Genomic DNA, 23,832 nt, shown 5'->3' with positions numbered 1-23,832 from the left:
ATGTACATCATCAGAACTGGATGTATATAATTCTTAACTTCTGGACTATGAACTACTTGAGACTAGGGATCTTATCTCTGAATTATCAGTATCTACCATAATTACTTCACAAAGATGATGCCTAATAAATGTTATTTGAATGAATTAATGAAAAGGTCAAAATATTATTACAATTGTTAATGGGGAAAAAAGTAACATATACTTTTGTTGCAAAATACAAAACCTTATCTTAAAATAGACACTGAGGAATAAATTTGTATATGCACCTATCAGAATTCTACTCTGGAGACAGAGGTCTATGATGAAATAAAGGCATAGAATTCTTGCTTACTTACCTGAGAACCAGGTGGGATTGTATTCATCAAATACCCCTGGGGCTACACTGCTGGATCTGCCAATCTCACCAGCTTCCCTCTTGCCACCTTCAGCAGCACAGGCTGAAAAATGTAGACTCACTTTCTCAGTTTCTGCTGTAGCAGGGAAGGTCATGTGCCCATATTATGGCCAGTGTGCTGTAACTTGAGGTCTCTCAGTGCTTTCCTGACAGAGTCTGATAATTGGAACCAACTTGCCTCTTCTTTCTGCTTTGAGTATGGGGCAGCAGGAACCAATTTGCAACCATAAGGGTAAGGCCAAAAGAATGCCCACACACATTCTGGCATTACTGAGCTGCCGAACCAATGCCTGAATCTTTCTATCTCTCAACTTCCTATATGAGAAAAAGAAAATATATTAAACTGTGTATAGAATATATTCTTTGTCTTGCAAATGAACATAGTCCTAACTGATGCAAATCCTATTTTGCAAAATAAAAACTCTTAAGCACCAAGTACTTTATTTTTTTTAAGTTTGTTTATTTTTATTTTATTTTTAATTTTTTTTAACGTTTATTCATTTTAGAGACAGAGAGAGACAGAGCATGAATGGGGGAAGGTCAGAGAGAGAGGGAGACACAGAATCTGAAACAGGCTCCAGGCTCTGAGCTGTCAGCACAGAGCCCGATGCGGGGCTCGAACTCACGGACCGCGAGATCATGACCTGAGCCAAAGTTGGTCACCCAACCGACTGAGCCACCCAGGCGCCCCATAAGTTTGTTTATTTTGAGAGAGAGAGAGAGTGTGTGTGTGTGTGTGTGTGGGCGGGCATGTGTGCATGTGTGCGGGTGCCAGTAGGGGAGGGACAGAGAGAGAGAGAGAGAGAGAGAGAGAATCTCAAGCAGGCTCAATGGTCAGTGCAGACCCCAACCTGGGGCTCCATCTCATGACCATGAGATCATGAGCTGAGCCTAAATCAAGTGGGTCACTTAACCAGCTGAGCCACCAAGGCACCCCACCAAATAAGTACTTTAATCTCCATATGTTAGAAGTCACTCACTAAATGTTATTACTTTATGTTTAATTACAGATTATTTGGAGGTCCTTTTTAAACTTCTGGTCCCCTAGCTCTTTAAACCACTGTCACTCATTGCTTGCTCCTTTAGCACCTCTGCACTTTTTCTGAGCACTAATCTCTCAAGAAAATCTTTCTTCTACTCAATTCTCTGAAGCACAAATACATTAATATTCTATAATTCGTTTCTCTCTTAAATGATGTGGATTTATTTCATCCAAATTTGTTAAGACATATTTCCAAAAAGATATAAGGTTACTTATATCAAGGCTTACATAGAAGAGTGACATCAGCCAGATGGCACACTAGTAAGATCTATACCCTCACTCTCCCACAGAAACACCAAATACACAGCAACTTACAGACCAAAGTAGCTTTGTGAGAATTCTAGAAATCAGTTAAAAAGTTGTAGCAAACAAATGAATGACTAACCAAAGAAAGTCACACTCAAAAGTTAGGAAATTTCAGGATATCTCTGCCAATCCTTGCCCCATTTCATCCCCAGGGCACTGAGGCACTATTAGAAAATGCCCAGTTGCGAATTCCAACCTCGGGGCAGAAAGAAACAAGAGGAAATTGCTTGTGATGTTCTGTCTTGTCTGGAGGATACCTGAGGGATTGGTTTCTGTCTCACCTTACTAGGGGACAGATGGGAATGGTGGCATAGTTTGGATATCAGGTCAGAGGCCTGTGGAAGCAGTGGCAGGCACTGTGGCACATGAATGCTGCAGGAAGGCTACACACCAACAGATACCTGGGTCAAGAGATTATGGACAGAGGAATACAGCAGAAATCTGAGGCCTTGAGAAGAAGAGTTGGGGTGTGACTCATAGGAAAATAAGACATCTAAAAGCAAACAGGAAAACAGGGAAATTGGGGAAAAAACACACACATGGGACTAAGGAAGACACATCCTCAGAAAAGGCTTGAGAGGATCTTGAGCCTTCATACTGAACTAATTAGGGAATATTTATCCCTTCCCAGACCCAATCCACAAAAACCTAGAGAGGGGCTGTTCTTTTCAAATGTCCAATTTTCAACAAAATATCACAAGGCATACAAAGAAACAGGGAAAAACGGCCAATTTAAAAAAAAAAAATGATACACCAGAACTGAAAGTAAAGAATCATAGACTTACTTCACAAAAACTTTAAAATACATGTCTTTAAATATGCTTAACGAGCTAAAGGAAACATGATAGACAAACAACATCTGAAAAATTATAAAGGAACAAAATGAGAATATCAATAAAGAGATAGAAACTATTTAATGAGATATGAGAGATAGAAATTATTTAAAAGAACCAAATACAAATTCTAGAGCTGAAAAACATAATAACAGAATTGAAAAATTCTCTAGAGGGGTTCAACAGAAGACTTGAAAAGATAGAAGAAAGAATCAGCAACTTTGAAGTCAACTTATTTAAAATTATCAAGTCTGAGAAGAAAAATGAATGAAGAAACATGAAGAAAAGCTAGGAGACTTATGGACACCATCAAGTGGACCAATGTATGCACTAAGACTGTGGTCAGAAGAATGAGAGAAAAAAAGCAAAGGACTCATCTGAAGAAACAATGATTTGGAATCCCCCAAATTTGCAAAATAACATAGATATGCATATACACAAAGTTCAACAAACTCCAAATAGGAAAATCCAGAGACCCACACTAAGACTCATTATAATCAAACTGTTGAAAGTCAAATAATTCTGAAAGCATCAAAAGAAAAGTGACTCATCATGTACAAAGGATCCTCAATAGCATTATTGGTGGATATCTCAGCAGAAACCTTACAGGCCAGAAGGCAGTAGGATGATATATTAAAAGTACTGAAAGAAAAAAAACTGTCAGCTGAGAATACTGTCCTTTGAAAAGGAGGGAGAAATTGAGACATTGACAGATAAACAAAACCTGAAGTAGTTCATTACCTCTAGACGTGCCCTATAAAAAAATGCTGAAGGGAGTCCTTCAAGTTGAAATGAACAGACACTGTGCAGTTATTCAGAGCCATACAAAAATATAAAGTTTTTTTTGATAAAATTAAATACATGGACAAATATAAATACCTGTATATTGTATTTTTGATTCATAGCTCCACTTTTATTCCATTATAGGAATTAAAGACAAAAGCATAAAATATATTATAAATCTACATTAATGGGCACATAATATACAATGATGTAATTGGTGGCCTCAGTCAAAAACAAAGCAAAGTGCAGAAATATAAAGGAGTAGAGTTTTTGCACTCAACTGAACTTGAGTTCATAACAGTTTAAAATAAATTATTATGATTTTAGGATGTTTTGTGTAATCCCTTTGGCAGCCAGAAATAAAATATCTATAGAATGTACCACACACACACACACACACATGAGAGAGAGAGAGAGAGAGAGAAGAGAATCAAAATGTGTCACTACAAAAAACCAACAAATACAAGGGAACATAAGACAGAGAAAGACAAATACCATATTTTTTCTCTTATATGTACAATCTAAAAATAAAAACAAATGAATGAATAAACAAACAAACAAAAAGCAAAAGCAGACCCATAAACACAGAGAACTGATGGTTGCCAGAAGGGGAGTGTGTAGGAGATGGGCAAAGTGGGTGAAGGGGACTGGGAGGTACAGGCTTCTAGTTATGGAATGAATAAGTCACAGGAATAAAAGATACAGTATAGGGAATTAACCAATGGTATTCTAAAAGCATTGTGACAGATAGTAACTATACTTGTAAGTATAGCATAATGAATAAACTTGTCAAATCACTATGCTGTACACCTAAAATGAATGTAACATTGTATGTCAAGTATACTTTAATAAAAAAAGAAAAAGGATAATCATGATAATAAAATAATGTCACTTAGGAAAAAAAAGAAAGCAGTAATGGAAGAAATGAGAGACATAAAGCTGTAAGAAGTACAGAAACAAATAATGCCAATAGTAAGTCTTTCCATATCAGTAATTATTTAAATGTAAATGGATTGAACCTCCCAATCAAAAGATGTAGATTAGCAAAAAGGTTTTAAAAAATAGGATCCGACTATACGCTATTTACAAGAGACTTACTTTAGATTTAAGGACATGCATAGGTTGAAAGTAAAAGGATAGAAAAAGATATTCCACATAAATGGTAACAAAAATTGGGCAGGGGTGGATATACTAATATCAGACAAAGACTTTAAGTCAAAACCTGTTACAAGACACAAAGATGGACATTGTATAATGATGAAACTATTTACCAAGAAGGAATAAGCTGTACAAAAAATATGCACCAAACACCAAAGCTCCTGATAGATGAAGTAAACATTGACAAATTTGAAGCATGAAATAGAAAGCTCTACAATAACAGTAGGAGACCTCAATAACACATTATCAATAATAGGACAACCAGACAGAGTATCAACAAGGAAATAGAGATCTTGAACATTATAGCCCAATTCGACCTAACAAGCACATACAGAACACTCCACTCAACAGCAGCAAGATATATATTTTTCTCAAGTGCACATGGAAATTTCTCCAGGTTAGACTATATATTGAGCCACAAAAAATGTCTTAAATTTTATTGTTTTTAATTTTTTTAATGTTTATTTATTTTTGAGAGAGAGAGAGAGACAGGGTACAAGCAGGGGAGGGGCAGAGAGAGAGAGGGAGACACAGAATCTGAAGCAGGCTCCAGGCTCTGAGCCATCAGCACAGAGCCTGACACGGAGCTCAAACCTGCAGACCACGAGACCATGACCTGAGCTGAAGTTGGACGCTTAACCAGCTGAGCCACCCAGAAGCCCCCAAAAATGTCTTAAATTTTAAAAAGTTGATCATATAAATGATCTCTGCAACTAAAATGGGATGAAAATATACATTAATAGAAGAAGGAAAACTGGAAAATGCAAGAATATTTTGAAATGAAACAGTACCCTTTTAAACAACCAATGAGTCATAGTGGAAATCACAAGAGAATTTAGAATATTGAGACAAATGAAAATGAAAATATATCAAACAGAGATTCAGCAAAAGCAGAGCTAAGGGAGAAATTTGTAGTTGTAAATGCTTATTTAAAAAAAGAAGATCTCAAATTAACAGCTTAACTTTATACTTTAAGGAGCTGAAAAAGAAGAACAAACTAACACAAAGATAGCAGAAGAAAATGAAACGATTCAAGCAGAGATAAACAAAATAAAGAATAGAAAAACTATAGAGAAATATCAGTGAAACCAATAGTTGTTTCTTTGAAAATGTGAATGAAATTGACAAGCCTTTTGCTAGACTATGAAAAAAAGAAAGACTCAACTAAAATTATAAATGAAAGAGGGATACTACAATAGATTTTACAGAAACAAAAAATATTATAATAGAGTATGAACAATTGTACACCAACAAATACCCCACATGAAACGGACAAGTTCCTAGAAACACAAAACCTACCATGACTAAATCATAGAAAATCTGAACAGATCTCAAACTGTTAGGAGACTGAATGAATAATCAAAAACCTTCCAACAAATAAAAACTCAGGACCAGAAAACTTCATATGTAAAGTCTACCAAATATTTAAAGAAGAATTAACACTAATTCTCCTCAAGCTCTTCCAAAACATTGAAAAGGAGGGAATACTTCAAACTCATTTTATGATGCTGGTATTACATTGATACCAAATCCCAACAAATACACTGCAAGAAAACTGTAGACCAATATCCCTGATGATTCTTACTGCTAAAATCCTCAAGAAAATACTGGCAGACAGAATTCAACAACATATTAAAAGGATAATACATCATCATTAAATAGGATTTATTCCTGGTATTCAAAGATGGCTCAACATACAAATATTAAATAATGTAATACAACTCATTAACAGAACAAAGGGGAAAAAACCAAACCAACAAACAAAAAGCCCAAAACCAAAAAACCGTGATCATGTCAACTGATGCAGAAAAAGCATTCGACAAAACTCAACACTTTTTCATGATATAAACACTCAACAAACTAGGAATAGAAGGTAACTGCTTCAACATAATAAGGGCATATTGGACAGTTAACATCAGTGGTGAAAGACTGAGAGCTTTTCCTCTAAGGTCAGGAATCAGACAAGGTGATTACTTTCATCCTTCCATTCAACATAGTACTGAAGATCTTAGCCAGAACAATTAGGTGAGAAAAAGAAATGAAAGATATCCAAATTGGAAAGGAGGTAGTGAAATTATCTCTGTTCACAGACAACATAATTTTATATGTAGAAAGCTCTAAAAGTTACACACACACACACACACACACACACACACACAATCTAACAGAATAAACGAATTTAGCAAAGTCACAGTATACACGATCAACATGCAAAAATCAGTTGCATTTCTCAGCATCAGTGAATAATTAAAAAAGAAATTAAGAAAACAATTCCATTTATGATGACATTAAAAAGAATAAAACACTTAGGAATAAACTTATCCAAGCAGGCAAAAGACATTTCTCCAAAGAAGATTTCTAAATGGCCAAGAATATGAAAACATGCCCAACATCACTAATTGTTAGAGAAATGTAAATCAAAACAACAGGATACCACCTCACACCCATTAGATGGTTACCAGCAAACAAACAAATAAATAAGTAGTGTTGGCAAGGATGTAGATATTTCTGGAACATTTGTACACTGTTGGTGGGAATGTAATATGGTTTAGCACTCTGGAAAACAGCATGGCAATCCCTCAAAAAAATTAAAAAGAGAATTTCCATGTGATCCAACAATCCAGCTTCTCAGTATGTACCCAAAAGATTCAAAAGCAGGCCCTTGGAGAAATATCTGTACACTCATGTTCATAGCAGCATTATTCAGTGGCCCAAATGTTGAAGCAACCCATTTCCACCAACAGATGAATGGATAAACAAAATGTGGTGTATGCATTTAAGCCTTAAAAAGAGAGGAAATTCTGGGACGTAGTGCAACATTCATGAAACTTGAAGACACTGTAAGCAATATAAGCCAGTCACACAAGTACAAATACTGTATGAATCCATAGGTATGTACCCAGAATAGTCAAAATCATAGAGACTGAAAGTAGAATGGGAGTTACAAGGGACTGAAGGAAGAGGAAATGGGGAATTGGGGTTGTTTTACGGGTATACAGTTGCAGCGTTTTAAGATGAAAAGAGTTCTTTAGATTGGTTGTACAACAATGTGAATGCACTTAACATTACTATCGACTTAAAAATGGTTACAATAGTAAATTATATATATATATATATATATATATATATATATACATATATATATCGCTACAATTAAAAAATTGTTTAAGACTTATACAAAAAATCAGTAAAATAAATAAAGTAATTGACAACCAGAAACAACAGATGAAATAAAATTCAGATATTCTATCATGTTAGTTAGCATGACTCCAGTGCTTAATCATCATAGCTTCCTGTCATTCAGAGCAGAAAGAGAAATGTGATAGCTTTCATAACTCTTTTACTGAAAGGGTGGGAAAATCAGTTCTCTGGAAGAGGTATAGCTTTCCTTAGCATGAAATCCTGATTCTTACTCCTTTGTAGTATCTCAGTTATTTTGTTTTGTTCTGTTTTTACTGTTCACTGGAAACTTTTGTGATTTTTCTCTTTATCTTCAATATGCAACATTTTGCTATGATGTGTCTGTCTAGGTCTTTTTCCATTTATCTAGCTTCTGGTGGGCACTATAAATCTGATGATTTATGTCTGGGGAATTTCCTTCCATTATTCTTTTGATGATTTCCTCTCCTGGATTCTTTGTGTTCTCCTCTTCTGCCACTTCTGCCATTCTGCAACATCTACCATAATGATGGAGTTTCTGGAACTATTTCCCATGTCTCTATTTTTCTCTCATATGTTACCTTTACCTTTTTGCTCTATAATGTGGAAGAATTCCTTAATAATTTTTTGGGGTGCCTGGGTGTCTCAGTTCATTAAGCGTCCAACTTCGGCTCAGGTCATGATTTCACGGTTCATGGGTTTGAGCCCCATGTCGGGCTCTGTGCTGACAGCTCAGAGCCTGGAGCCTGCTTCAGATTCTGTCTCCATCTCTCTCTCTGCCCCTCTCCTGCTCACTCTCTGTCTCTCTGTCTCTCTCTCAAAAAATAAAATAAACATTAAAAAATTTTTTTAAATAATAATTTTCAATACTCCCCCTTTGTAATTGGATATTTAGTTATCTCATTCTTCTGACAAGTTATATATTATTTATGTATCTATTTAGATTTTTATAATCATGTTTATATTTCTAGAATCCCCAGCTGGCTCTATTTTATAATAGTATTTCTCATTTTGTGGATATACTATCTTCTCTTACCCCTCTGAAAATATGACATTATAAAGATTTTTTTTTTTTGCCTATTAACTCTGCTCAGGTGTTGACTTTTGAATTTATCTGCTGTATCTCTTTCATGGTGTTGCTTTCCTAAGTGGTGAGTTTTAGTTTGTGTTCATCTTTGTGGTTGAGACTCCCTATTCTCCTCTCTGTAGTTACTTCTTCTATTTACTGCATGTTGACAATTGCAGTTATGGGCAAAGATCTAAAAATCCATGTCCTCATGTCATGTCCCTGAAAGCATTTTCATATGCAGTTTCAAATGGTCTAGGCTGCAGTCCTCTGAATTGTGCTCAAGGCTTCAATAAAGTCTTATTAAACAGGCAGCCTGGACCTGGCTACTACGATGGGGAATTTAGGGATGGATGCCTGCACATCTGTGCCCATGCCTGAAGCAAAGTAGTGTAGGGAGAACAGCCGCAGCAGCTAGAAGAAAATCTATCTCAAGGCAGTGAGAGGGGCCTGCAGTGGAGCTAAGTAGAGGTCGAAGCCAGATGGCCAGCTAAAGTGAGCCAACCAGGATACATGGGTGGAACATGTAAGCATGAGAGAATATATTCTCAGAGACACCTGAAAGAAAGAAAGAGGATTTCTATAGGAAAAAGGAACAGGGATTCAGATTACTGAAAGTTGGACATTAAAGAGAAATGAAATGTGGAATATTTGGATTATGTAATAAATGACATAGAGATAAACTTGAAGTGTTCATATTCTTGATGATATCAAAAAATGTTAATAAAGAAAGTAGATATTTTCACAAGGAAGTTCACACAATACCATTAGAAGAGAATAATAATCAAGATTCTGTATATCTCCTTGACAGAAAACAAAAAAAAAATCTTATTTCAGGAACAGAATGAGTAAGAGGCCCTGGTTAAGCACAGTAATGAACTACAGAGGACAGATGACTAGGTTATGTGGTAGGAGATATTTTGAAACATTTCATAAAATTTATATTAATCAATAGATACATATATCAATGAAGCAGAATAGAGAACAGAAATAACCTACACAGGAGACCCAACTGATTTTTTACAAAGGTGGAAAAGCAATTCAATGGAGGACAGTCTCTTTAACCAATGGTACTGGGACAACTGGAATTGTACAGAAGAAAATGAACTTCAACACAAGTCTCATACCTTATGCAAAAACTAACTCAAAATGAACCATAGACTTAAATTTAAAATACAAACTATAAAACTTTTAGAAAATATCATAAGAGAACCATTGGGACCTACAGCTTAGTGATGTTCTTTGAGATATGACACCAAAAGCATAAAGGAAAAAATGATAAACTGAAATTTATCAAAATAAAAAACTTTTGCTATGTTAAAGAGCTTAAGAAGATGAAGAGACCAAGCTAGAACATGGAGAAAATATTTGCAAACCATGTACATGACAAAGGACTTGTATCTTAATGTAGAAAGAATGTTGTTTTGTTGTAAAACAAACAAACAACAAACACCTGATTATAAAATGGGCAAAAGACATGAAGAAACATTTCACTGTGGATATATGGATAGAAAATAAGCACATGAAAAGATGTTTGACATTACTAGCTATTTATGGAGGAAGTAAGCCTTAAGCCTGTCCTTAGATGAGTAGGGTTTTATAAATAGGAGTGGTATAAAACATAAGCTCAAGACTCACTTTGCATCCCAACAACATTCTTTGGCAATATCTGCCTTTAAATTTTTCTGTTAAGTTACATAGCACTATGTCTAGAATAGTGCTTTTGTAAAAAGAATTATATATAATCTATCTATCTATCTATCTATCATTGGGAAAATTTGAACACTAGGTGATTTGATGTCATTTAAGAGTCATTTATTAACTTAAAATATTTTTAAAATTTTTAACGTTTATTTATCTTTCAGAAAGAAAATGAGCAGAGGAGGGGCAGAGAGAGAGAGGGAGGCACAGAATCTGAAACAGGCTCCAGGCTCTGAGCTGTCAGCACAGAGCCCAAATGTGGGGCTTGAACTCACAAGCCATGAGATCATGACCCAAGCTGAAGTCAGCCACTTAACAAATTGAACCACCCAGGCACCCCTACTGAAAAATTTTTGAGTGTGGTCATGTATTTTAAAAGTCCTTAATTTGGGGGCAACTGGGTGGCTCAGTCGGTTAAGTATCTGACTCTGGATCTCAGCTCAGGTCTCTCACAACCCTGAGTTGTGAGTGCAGGATCCACATTGGGCTCTATGCTGGGCATACAGCCCGAAGCCTACTTAAAAAAAAGAAAAAAAGTCCTTATCTTTTAGAAATAAATACTGAAGTATTTACTAAGAAATGTTATTATGTCTTAGATTTGCTTACAAATAATCCAGTGAGGAAATGAAGACAGTGGGTGGGAGTATGCATGAAACAAGACTGACTATAAATGTGAAGTTGAGGGACGCCTGGGTGGCGCAGTCGGTTAAGCGTCCGACTTCAGCCAGGTCACGATCTCGCGGTCGGTGAGTTCGAGCCCCGCGTCAGGCTCTGGGCTGATGGCTCGGAGCCTGGAGCCTGTTTCCGATTCTGTGTCTCCCTCTCTCTCTGCCCCTCCCCCGTTCATGCTCTGTCTCTCTCTGTCCCCCCCCCCCCCAAAAAAAAAAAAAAACGTTGAAAAAAAATGTGAAGTTGATAGGTTAATATTGGTTCAATATAATGTTCCATTTCTTTAAGTTTGAAATTTTTCATAACAAAGATTAAAGTAAACTAAAATATATTTACATACATGTTTCTATGTGCATAGAAAAACAAAATCTAAAGGACATGTTTCAAACTGTTAACCCTGAGGATCTCTGGAGTAGAGAATTGGAGTGAGTGAAAGGAAGGGAAATTTATGTTTTTCACTTTATGCACTTTGAGATTTTTACAGTGAACATACAATTTTTAATTAGAAAAAATAATGAGGGGTGCCTGGGTAACTCAGTCAGTTGAGCATCCAACTCCTGATTTCGGCTCAGGTCATGAACCTGAGGTTGTGAGACTGAGCCCGGTGTCAAGCTCTGTAATGAACATGGAATCTGCTCAAGATTCTCTCCTTCTGCCCCTTTCTTCTGCTTGTGCCTACTCTCTGAAAAATAAGAAAAAAGAAAAAAAAAACAATGAAAAATTAAAATTTGATTGCTTTTTTACATTTAATTCTTCTTTTAATTAGTTATACATTATAGAGATTTTTCAAAAGTATAAAATTTTAAGGAGACTCAAATATTGCTAGAAATTTATGGAAGGAGAAGCATGTAAAAAATGTTGTGCTAAACTTGAGAATCTTCTTATATACAACTTGATACAGATCTTATGGCTTTTAAAAGCAACTAAAATAACCCAACTGCATGGACTCATCCATTAGATTTATATTTCTTGAAGACATCAGAATAATGCTGAGCAAGTCACCTACTGGAAATTTAAACAATGATCTGGAAGGGTGACTTTACCTCAGGCTCAGTTCTTGAAATTTGAGTCTTAGAAAAATACTTATTCTATTCGTAACCACTAGGGCTCAGTGTCTTCTTTAAAATGTGAAATTAATGCATTTTAGAAAACAAAATAATCACAACACTTACTTTCAACTGATACTGAATAGAAAAGAGACTGTCTTTGTAATAGTCCCTGATCTTAAAATATTCCAGGGAAATTTTGAAAGATGGGGATGGGTCATCATTAAGACACTTCTTTTATTTTCCTTTCTCCTGAGATGAGTGAGGGGAATTTTTTTGTATATTAAAAAGAAAACTAGAGGTGCCTAGGTACCTCAGTTGGTTGAGCACCCAACTCTTGATTTCGGCTCAGGTCATAAACCAAGGGTCATGGGATCAAGCCCTGCATCGGGCTCTGCACTAGCGTGCAGCCTGCTTGAGATTCTCTCTCTCTCTCTCTCTCTCTCTCTCTCTCTCTCTCTCTCTCTTTGCTCCTCTCCCCCCTGCTTGCATTCTCTCTCTCTCAAAAAGAAAGAAAGAAAGAAAGAAAGAAAGAAAGAAAGAAAGAAAGAGAAAGAAGTAAGGAAAAAGAGAAAACTATATTACCCTAGAGATGGATTTAAGTTTTTAGTCATTATTTGAATTTCTTCTTCTAAAGTGTTTCCTATATTGTGATAGGCAAACTCACTGAGAAGAACTGAGCAGAATTGAGCCTCCCATCATATGACCGTGGGTAAATTGAGGCAAGTAGGTAGGGGCTCTGCATTTAGATGGCTGGCACTTTCTCTTTCCTTATTTATAGGCAGCCTTTCAACATAGAACTTCATATTTTTAGATTTCCAAGGGACTTCAAGGTAAACACAACTATTCGAATACACTTTATGGGGTGTTCAAATAGTTCTGCTGCCGAGTGGAAACCTTTCGGTTCTCACAGTGAATCTCTCATGTTAGCAAGCTTAAAGGTTTGTCACGTCTATCAATAGTACTGACAACCTTGTCCTGTAAATACCCTTCCCCCAAAGCAGCATTTTAGGAAGTAATTATGTTCCTCTTTTGGTATTCCTGTGCTGACATAAAGAGAAGAGAAGGTCTGCAAATACTTTCTCTGTGACAAGACAGTGTTAGAGAGGCAGCATGCACCCCCACTTGCCCTGACTCCCCCCCCCCCCCATGGAAAGAAGTCTGGCGGATCAGACCAGGCAGTTATCGGGCCACGCTCTCTACTCAGTGGCATACTCAGAGCCACTGCACACGTGATGCGTGTCCTCTCACTAGTATGGCACAAAAGTGCTCATCTGGTCTGTGGGCACAGCTAGCAGGGCCTGCCCTTGCCAAGGCCACCAGGTGTCTATTCTCTCTCGGCATGAAGAATGGGGATGTGCTCTGCAGGTCTGCCGCCTTCCTTTGAGATGGGTGGTGAGAGGCCTCCATCCCCAGGCTGACCCTGACCAGAACGTCTTCCTGATATTTCATTCCCTCTGTCAACCCATCTTTTGTCTGTTCGTCAGCCAGGATCCTGGGGAAGAAGAGGCGGGGGGAGATGAGTAAAAGAATGCATGTACAGAATCTCATCACAAACCCTCCAATAGCGATTTATACAGGGAATCACAATATACCCTAGAAACTCATATTGCCTTCACATATAGAAATAGTTCCACAATGTAGACTATGCCCAGTTCTGGCATCATCTGTGCAGATTCACAAGTGACTCCATCAGGGCTTGCCTTTAGCACAGCAGGTGCCTTCCCTTCCATGGGTGATGTGAGTAAACAAGTACTTCTTTGGTTTTCCTTTAGATCTCTCTAAGGGTCAACTTACTGATATGTGCATATAGTTTTAAGATTTTGAGGAATAATTGCATGAGAAAAGATTTTCAGAGGAAGGTTTTTTTTGTTTGGTTTGTTTTTTTTGTTTTGTTTCTTGTTTTGTTTTTTTAGTTTACCCCCTCATCTCCTGACAGAATAATCTGTTTATAATAGAGCACTGTAGTGTTCTACAATTAGGATTACCAGATTTAGTAAAAACAAAACAAGATGCTCAGCTAAATTTGAAAAATTTTTAACATTTTTAATTTATTTTTGAGAGATGGAGAGAGAGCATGAGTAAGGGAGGGGCACACAGAGAGGGAGACACAGAATCTGAAGCAGGTTCCAGGCTCCGAGCTGTCAACACAAAGCCCAACGCAGAAACTCACAAACCGTGAGATTATGACCTGAGCCAAAGTCAGATGCTTAACCAACTGAGCCAGGTGCCCCTGAATTGGATAAAAAATACTATACTTAGTATAAATATGTCCTATGCAATATTAGGTTGCATACATTTACTTTGTGGGACATACTTACACAAAAAGTATTTGTGTTTACCTGATATTCGTATTTAACTGGATACCCTGTATTTTATTTATAGAGTTCTATACAGGCAAACCTATCTATAGTAGAAAACTTTCACCATAGAAGCCAAAGACCTTTAAGTTTTTTTTAGTTTTATTTTTTATTTTTTTAAATTTACATCCAAATTAGTTAGCATATAGTACAACAATGATTTCAGAAGTAGATTCCTTAGTGCCCCTTACCCATTTAGCCCATCCCCCCCCACAACCCCTCCAGTAACCCTCAGTTTGTTCTCCATATTCATGAGTCTCTTCTATTTTGTCCTCCTCCCTGTTTTTATATTTTGTTTCCCTTCCCTTATGTTCATCTATTTTGTCTCTTAAAGTCCTCATATGAGTGAAGTCATATGATTTTTGTCTTTTTATGACTAATTTCTCTTAGCATAATGCCCTCCAGTTCCATCCACGTAGTTGCAAATGGCAAGATTTCATTCTTTTTGATTGCCAAGTAATACTCCGTTGTGTGTGTGTATATGTGTGTGTGTGTGTGTGTGTATCTATATCTATATCTATATCTATCCCACATCATCTTTATCCATTTATCTATTGGTGGACATTTGGGCTCTTTCCATACTTTGGCTATTGATAGATCTGCCGTAAACATTGGGGTGCATGTGTCCCTTCAAAACAGCACACCTGTATCCCTTGGATAAATGCCTAGTAGTGCAATTGCTGGGTCGTAGGGTAGTTCTATTTTTACTTTTTTGAGGAACCTCCATACTGTTTTCCAGAGTGGCTGCACCAGCTTGCAGTCTCATAAATTTTTTTAATGTTTATTTATTTTTGACAGAGAGAGAGAGACAGAGCATGAGTGGGGAAGGGACAGAGAGAGAGGGAGACACAGAATCTGAAGCAGGCTCCAGGCTCTCAGCTGTCAGCACAGAGCCCAACGTGGGGCTTGAACTCACAAACCATGAGATCATGACCTGAGCCGAAGTTGGACACCCAATTGACTGAGCCACCCAGGCACCCCGAAGCCAAAGATCTCTTAAAAGCCCAGATGTTCATTAAATAACTTCTTCTTTATCTTTAGGCAACTATATTCTCTCCTTCTTTCCTTTCTTCAGCAAATGTTTAGTAAGCATTGATTACATGCCAGATACTGTGTGTGTGTGTGTGTGTGTGTGTGTGTGTGTATGTGTGTGTGTATGTGTGCTGGAATAAGAAAACAAGGAAGTCACAGAAAAAATTAAATATAAATAATATTTTTAAATGATGATGAAAATAAAACGGGTGACGTGATAAAGAATGTCTGAGTGGAGCTGGCTGCCTTAGCTCCAACTATCAGGGAAGTCCCCCCAAAGAGGTACTATTTCACTTGAGTCCTGGGGAAAAAGAAAGATGCAGACATAAGAAGGTTTCATAAAAATCAGCTATAAGCAGAAGGAACCATAAATATAGGAACTATGGTATATTAATTTTCTATGGATGCTGTAACAAACTACTATCATCTTGATGGTTTACAACAACAGAACTAATTTTCTCAAAGTTCTAGAGGCCAGAAGTCTGAAAACAACATGTTGGCATGGCCACACTCCCTCTGAAGTCACCAGGAGAGAATCCACTCCTCGCCTCCCTCACTTTCTGGTAACTGTCAGAATTTCTTGGTTTTTATTGGAATCGCTCCAATCTTCAAGGCCAGCATCTTCAAAGCTTCTCCTGTGTGATTGTCTGACTAATATTCCTCTCTCTCTTTCATGTAAGGATACTTGTGATGGCATTGAGGGCCCATATTAATCATATCTGTAATCCATCAATCAATCACATCCCTTTTTTGCCATATAAGGTTAACATCTGCAGGTTCCAGGGATTAAGATGAGGATATATTTGGTGGGTTGGTGGGGGAGGGGATAATGTTCAGCCTACCACAGTGGGTAGGAACTCGACATGTCCTAACGGTGTGTGTGGCTGGAACAGCATGAACCAAGGGAGAGGTGCAATGAAGAGGAGAGGTAGACAGGGCCTGTGGGCCCAGGTAAGGGAGACAGGTTTTACTTTAATGGCAATGGGCAGCCAGTGAGGGGTTTTAAGCAAAGAGCGACAAGATTTACATTTTAAAAGCATTTCTCTGGTCACTTTGTAGAGGCTGGACAGTAATAGGGGCAAGAGCTAAAGGAAATGAAATTGTTAGAGCTGTGTCTCCTACCAGAGAAGGGCAGGCTGAAGCACTGGTAGCTTAGATTTGGGGAACAGCAGGGGAGGGACATTTGGGGCAGAGGGAATAGATTTTGGAGACAGAACCATGAGGATTTACTGATACATTAGATAAGGGGGTGGGGGAAGAGAATATCATTCAATTCTCCTAGGTTTGGGGCTAAATGCTAATAAAAAGCCAAATGTTGTTGTTTGATGGAACTGGGTAAGAATCTCCAGTCTCCTCTGCAAAGAGGATTTCACACAGAGTTAAGAAAAGGAGGTTTTGTTTTGTCCTAAAATCCATTTGATAAAGTAAGCATGCTTTTGGGGAAAGAAATACTCTTTTTCTTCCTTCCAAAATTGAGTCTTAACAAAGGCATCACACTTCAGAGCACGGTTAAAAAGAATGAGAGCAGTGCTGTTACAAAGATTGATGACGACTTGATGTGCACCTGTTAAAGCTGCGAACTTCTCGCCTTCTGGGTCAGGTTCACTTGGCAGGTGGCATCTTTCACGTCCAGAGTGAAGAGTGGTTCAGCAACCAGGAAATCCTGTGTACAATGATGTTTTCCACCACAAGGTGTTCATCAATAAAGAGTGGATGGCAACAAATCAATTGCTTTGTTGCAAGTTGGGCAGAGATAAGAGTGATGGGGAGAACTATCAGGTGTGGGAGTTAGTTCTTGTCTGTGTTCTGTCACCAAAGACCAGTGACCCATGACCACTGCAAGTCATTCCATCCTTCTGGCCTCAGTTTCCTCAACTGTAAGGGGTAAGAGTTGTTGAGAAAGTCAAATGAAATAACGAAAGTGCCAGAAACAATGCGACCTAAGTACAACTTGTCTATATGATATCGTATCATATATCATACCATGTTGTATTATATATTTTATCATATCTGATTCCTCTAAAGCACCTTGTACTTAATTGTTGCAATACTTTTTTTAGTCAAATTTAACTAAATAGGTATAAACAACATGGCCATAAACCAGGTAGATTTGTTTGGCAAGTGCTGAGGAATTGATCATTACAGATTGGTACCATGGTTTCCTGACTCATATGCATGTGTCCTTTATCTGAAGAGAAAATGGCCAGCCCAGCTGCCCTCAGTCTAACACAAAGGATTTCAGCCTAAAACATGATACATGAGGGTCAAGTAATCTCAAATATGTTGTAGGTGACTTCATTAAAATATCAAAGTATTAATGAAGGTCACTTGCAGCCCAGTTTTAGGACTTGAAAGAGTATTCATTATTTCCAAAGGCAAGTTGTTGGGTGAATTTGTCTGACTGAAAGAATAAAAAGTTTCATATGGTTAGAAAAAAAGTTTCATATCATTCTTGATGATTTTATTTGTATAAAATAACTTATTGTTTCAGGTTTTTATCAAGTAGATTTGAAGAGATAACTGTGACTGACTGGATTCCGCCATATCTGTGGCTACCCTGAGATCCCACAGTTTGATGTTGGAGAAAAGATAGAATTCTATGTCCTTCATATACAACATCATTTAAGAACAATAAAACATGAAGAATAAACTAAAATGAAATTTGATTTTCTCCACAACCTGTATCATTAAGATTGTTCACATAATTAAAAAGTTAGATTTAGGGGCCCCTGCGTGGCTTAGTCAGTTGAGTGACCAACTCTTGATTTTAGCTCAGGTCATGGTCTCATAATTGTGAGATCAAACCCTGCATCAGGCTCCACACTGAACATGGGGCCTGTTTGAGATTCTCTCTCTCTCCCTCTCTCTCTGACCCTTCCCTGCTTGCTTTCTCTCTCCTCAAAAAAAAAAAAAAAAACCTGTTTTTAAAGTTAGATTTATAAGCTAATATTCTAAAACATATGTTGTCTAAATTCACTAATTCATAAATGGGTTACCTTTTAAATATTTCCCATCTTATCTAGGAGCTATTGTCACATCTTTTTATATTTCTTTTCAAAAGTCCAAACTCTATTTTCCTTTTTGTTTTCATATGGCCATCTGTTTTGATTAAAAAGATGAAATGTCATACTTAATTTAAAATCAGTATGTTCTGAGGCCATGCTGCAGACAGATCTGGACTTGGACTTATAGTACAGTCCAATAGAGCATCCTTCCAAAAACATACCTTCAATAATAATTTATCATAACTATGGCTTTAATAACAGGTTTGTGTGTGTGTGAATATTACATGTCAAAGTCCATCAATTTTATTAGCCACGCCAGGATAGAATGTTATTGAAGAACTGATAAAGATATTTATAATAATTGTAACTGGTAGAAATAAATGGCAAAGCTCGGATTCAGTTTGGTCTTCATGTAATTATACAAGTAGGAACCCCTTGGGTCATCTTGTCTATTTCCATGGTATTAAAGGTAACTGGACAGTATCTGGTGTCTTTTGCATCTATTTTAAAAATAAGGTAGATTGGGAAACATAAATAGAGAATAGGAGTAACCAGCAGCTTTTTAAAAATTCTATCAAGTAGTCTAGACTCACAGAAAGGTGCCCAGCCTGGTTCAGAGACATAATCACATTTTACTTAATAAACCAATGCAGATTAAAAAAAATCTACTCTGATCATGAGACCATTATTTATCCACATATTCCCACACCTTCAGAGAAAATCACAAAGATTTTCATGATAATCATCCACTATAAAAGAAAACGTAGCCTGACTTTCTACATATTTCATAAGATTCATGTTGGAAAGGAAGCCCTTAAGCATTTGTTACACCTGGCAAATTCTGCCTAGGGACCCTCTAGACTATTATCTGATAAGTGTGGTATCCATGAGGTCTGTGTCTAGGTCTGTGAACCCTGAGCCTTGTCCTTGATCCCCACATAGGTGGGCATGACTAGAGGGCATCATTATCTCTGACCTTATGAGGTCAGTTTATTTTTCCAGATGTATAAGGAAAGAGGTACTTTTTCCAGAAGTTTCTCATTTTCTAGAAGCTCAGCTCCTTATTTATATCAATATCCCCTTCAGAGTGAATGGTCTTCCGGTTATAAATCCTGGGATGTCACTGTTAAACTATTTTCCCCAAAGATCTCTATCTCTTCAAGCCCAGAACTAACCCACTCACACCCCTCCCATGAATGTTGCTTCCCCGCTCCTCTACGTAGTCTTTGGTCAGGTAGGGAAGACTCTCAAGGCTAGTGCTTCTCAAACTTCAGTGTGTACCAAATCACCTGGAAAATTAGGACACTGCCACCAGAGATTCTGATTCATTAAGCCCAGCTTTAGGTCTGAGAATGTACATTTCCATCAAGCTCACAAATCACATTTTGAGTAACCTGCTTTAAGTCACAGTAGCATCTGAATTGCTGAGCTTCAAATTTCCATCCCCTCAGTCACCATTTACTTTGCTCCAGCAGAGGAGCCTTTCCTCTATCCATAATGGTTCCCACCTCTTCTGGGTGTTAATGATCTAATTTGCCATGACACTGCCATTATTCATCATGCCATTTGAATACTATAGCTCCATCCGCACTGGTGAATGGAAGCTTCATCCAAACTTTGATCATTGGGTACTTGAATTGCCATTTTTCCACAAGCCTCGCACAGGGCTATCTTAGTGGAGTTCTCCATCAACTCTATCACTGGAGGAGCACAGGTCCTTTAGCTGCAGCTAGACTCAGAGTGGTCACCTTGCTCAAACTTTCACCTATACTATTTGCTATGGTCTGAATATTTGTGTCCCCCCCACCCTGCCAAGATTCATATGACACATAATCCCCAAGGTGATGGTATTAGGTGATGGGGCCTTTGGGAGGTGATTCAATCATAAGGCAGAACCTTCATAAGTGGGATTAATGCTGGGGCACCTGGATGGCTCAGTCAGTTAAGCATCCAACTCTTGATCTTGACTCAGGTCATGATCTCACCATTCATGAGTTCAAGTCCTATGTCAGGCTCTCCCTGACAGTATGAAGTCTGCTTGGGATTCTCTCCCTCCTCTCTCTCTGCCCCTCCCCTGCTCATGCTCGCGCTCTCTCTCTCTCTCTCTCTCTCCCTCTCAAAATAAATAAACTTTAAAAAATGAGATTATTGCTTTCATAGAAGAGACCCCACAGAGCTCCCTATCCCTCCTGCTATATGAGAATACAACACAAATCTGTGACGAGGAAGAGGGCTCTCACCCAGCAACCATGCTAGCACCCTGATCTTGAACTTCTAGCCTCCACAACTGTGAGAAATACATCTTTGTTGTTTATATGCTACCAAGGTTTTTTTTTCAATATATGAAGTTTATTGTCAAATTGGTTTCCATACAACACCCAGTGCTCATCCCAAAAGATGCCCTCTTCAATGCCCATCACCTACCCTACCCTCCCTCCCACCCCCCATCAACCCTCAGTTTGTTCTCAGTTTTTAAGAGTCTCTTACGCTTTGGCTCTCTCTCTCACTCTAACCTCTTTTTTTTTCCTTCCCCTCCCCCATGGGTTTCTGTTAAGTTTCTCAGGATCCACATAAGAGTGAAACCATATGGTATCTGTCTTTCTCTGTATGGCTTATTTCACTTAGCATAACACTCTCCAGTTCCATCCATGTTGTCACAAAAGGCCATATTTCATTCTTTCTCATTGCCACGTAGTACTCCATTGTGTATATAAACCACAATTTTTTTTATCCATTCATCAGTTGATGGACATTTAGGCTCTTTCCATAATTTGGCTATTGTTGAGAGTGCTGCTATAAACATTGGGGTACAAGTGCCCCTATGTATCAGGACTCCTGTATCCCTTGGGTAAATTCCTAGCAGTGCTATTGCTGGATCATAGTATATGCTACCAAGTTTATGGTATTTTATTTTAGCACCCCAAACAGACTAAGATATCATTATATCCTCTTTTACACATAACTCCTGCTGAATGGACAATGGGCTCCATAACTTCTCATCACAATTCATTGGAGAAGAAATGAACATTTGACTCAAAGAAAGAGAGGTCCACAGAGAAACCTGAGCTGATTAGATCCCTTTGTTCTATTTTACTGTTGTTTTTAGAGATTTTATTTTTTAGAGCAGTTTTAGGTTCACAGCAAAATTGAAAAGAAGGTACAGAGATCTGCCACATACCTGCTGCCCCCATACATGCATAGCCTCTCCATTATCAATATACCACACCACAGTGGTGTATCCATTACAATTGATAAATCTACACTGATACATCATAATCACCCAGAGTCCATAGTTTACTTTAGGGCTCATTCTTGGTGTTGTTCATTCTTTGGATTTTGATAAGCACTTAATGACATGCATCAACCATTATAGTATCATATAGAGTATTTTCCTTGCCCTAAAAATCCTCTGTGATCTGCCTATTCATACTTCTTCCTACCTTGACCCTGACAACCACTGTTCTTTTAACATCTTCATAAATTTGCATTTTCCAGTATGTCTTACAGTTGGAATCATACAGCCCTTTCATATTGCTTTATTTCACTTAGTAATATGCTTTTAAGGCTCCTCCATGTCTTTTCACAGCTTAATTGCTCATTCCTTTTTAGCATTGAATAATATCCCATTGTCTGGATGTACCACAGTTTATCCATTCACCTAATGAAGGACATCTTGGTTGCTTCCAAGTTTTGGCAGTAATGAATAAAGATGCTATAAACATCCATCTACAGGGTTTTGTGTAGACAAAACTTTTCAAATACTTTGGGCAAATGGCAAGGAACTTGATTGATGGATCATATGCTAAGAGCATGTTTAGTTTTGTAAGAAACTGCCAAAATGACTTCCAAAATGGCTGTGTGATTTTGCATTCCCACCAGCAGTGAATGAGAGTTCTTGTTACTCCATATCCTCACCAGCATTTGGTGTTGTCACGTGTTCCAATTTTAGTCATTCTAATAGGTGATTAGTGGTATCTTATTGTTTTAATTTAGATTCCCCTAGTATAGAGGATATTTTCATATGTTTATTTGCCATCTGTGTATCTTCTTTGGTGAGGTGTCTGTTAAGGTCTTTGGTCCATTTTTTTTCTTAGGTTGTTTATCTCTTGTAGTTGAGTTTTAAGAGATCGTTATATTTTTCAAATAATAGTCCTATATAAGATGTGCCTTTTGCAAATATTTTCTACCAGGCCATCTCTTCTCTTTCATTCTCTTGATATGGTCTTTCACAAAGCAGTTTTTCATTTTTAAGGAACTGAGTTTATCAATTATTTCTTTCATAGATTATACCTTTGGTGTTATATTTTAAAACTCAGGGCTATATTCAAGGTCATTAGGTTTCCTCCTGTATTATCTTTTACGATCCATTTGCAGTTACATTTATGAAGGGTGTAAGGTCTGTGTCTAGATTTTCTTTTTTCTGTTGACTAGACATTTTTTTTAATTTTAATTCCAGTATAATTAATATACAGTGGTATATTACTTTCAGGTGTACAAATTATTGATTGAACAAGTTGCTACATTACTCATTGCTCATCATGATAAGTGTACTCTTAATTCCCTTCATCTAATTCACTCATTACCCCCACTTACCTCCCCTCTGGTAGCCATCAGTTTGTTCTCTATATTTAAGAATCTGTTTTTTGGTCTTTTCCCCCTTTGTTTTGTTTCCTAAATTCCACATGTGAGTGAAATAATATGGTACTCGTCTTTCTCTGATTTATTTCACTCAGCATTATACCCTGTAGATCCATCCACATTGTTGTAATGGCAGGATTTTATCCTTTCTGATGGCTGAGTGATATTCCATTGTATATATAACACCTCTTATTTATCCATTCATCTATCGATGAACACTTGGGTTGATTCCACAATTTGTCTCCCACAAATAATGCTGCAAATAATGATGCCCTTATTTTTAATTTTTTAAGGAACCTCCATACTGTTTTCCAGAGTGGCTGCACCAGTTTTCATTCCCACCAACAGTGTAAGAGGATTCCCCTTTCTCCACATCCTCACCAACACCAGTTATTGCCTGTGTTGTTAATTTTAGCCATTTTGACTGGCGTGAGGTGATATCTCATTGTAGTTTTGATTTGTATATCTCTGATGATGAGTGATATTGAGCATCTTTTCATGTGTCTGTTGGCCGGCTTTGTCTTCTTTAGAAAAATGTTTATTCCTGGCTTCTGCCCATTTTTTAACTGGATTATTTGTTTTCTGGGCGTTTGGTTTTATAAGGTCTTTATATATTTTGGATACTGACCCTTTATCAGAT

The 23,832-nt window shown here is 37.5% G+C and overlaps 1 long non-coding RNA gene across 1 annotated transcript; it reads left to right on the top strand.

The window, feature by feature from the left end:
* Positions 1–344: 344 nt before the first annotated feature.
* LOC131484032 (uncharacterized) lies at positions 345–18,181 on the top strand. The gene is made up of 3 exons (XR_009247977.1): positions 345–626; positions 16,015–16,224; positions 18,041–18,181. It is a non-coding gene; the product is annotated as an uncharacterized LOC131484032 (long non-coding RNA).
* The last annotated feature ends 5,651 nt before the right edge of the window (positions 18,182–23,832 follow it).

This window comes from Neofelis nebulosa, chromosome 8 (genome assembly GCF_028018385.1).
Source record: "Neofelis nebulosa isolate mNeoNeb1 chromosome 8, mNeoNeb1.pri, whole genome shotgun sequence".
NCBI lineage: Eukaryota > Metazoa > Chordata > Mammalia > Carnivora > Felidae > Neofelis > Neofelis nebulosa.
Note: the sequence above shows the minus strand (reverse complement) of the source record. Positions and strands in the feature narration are given on the sequence as shown.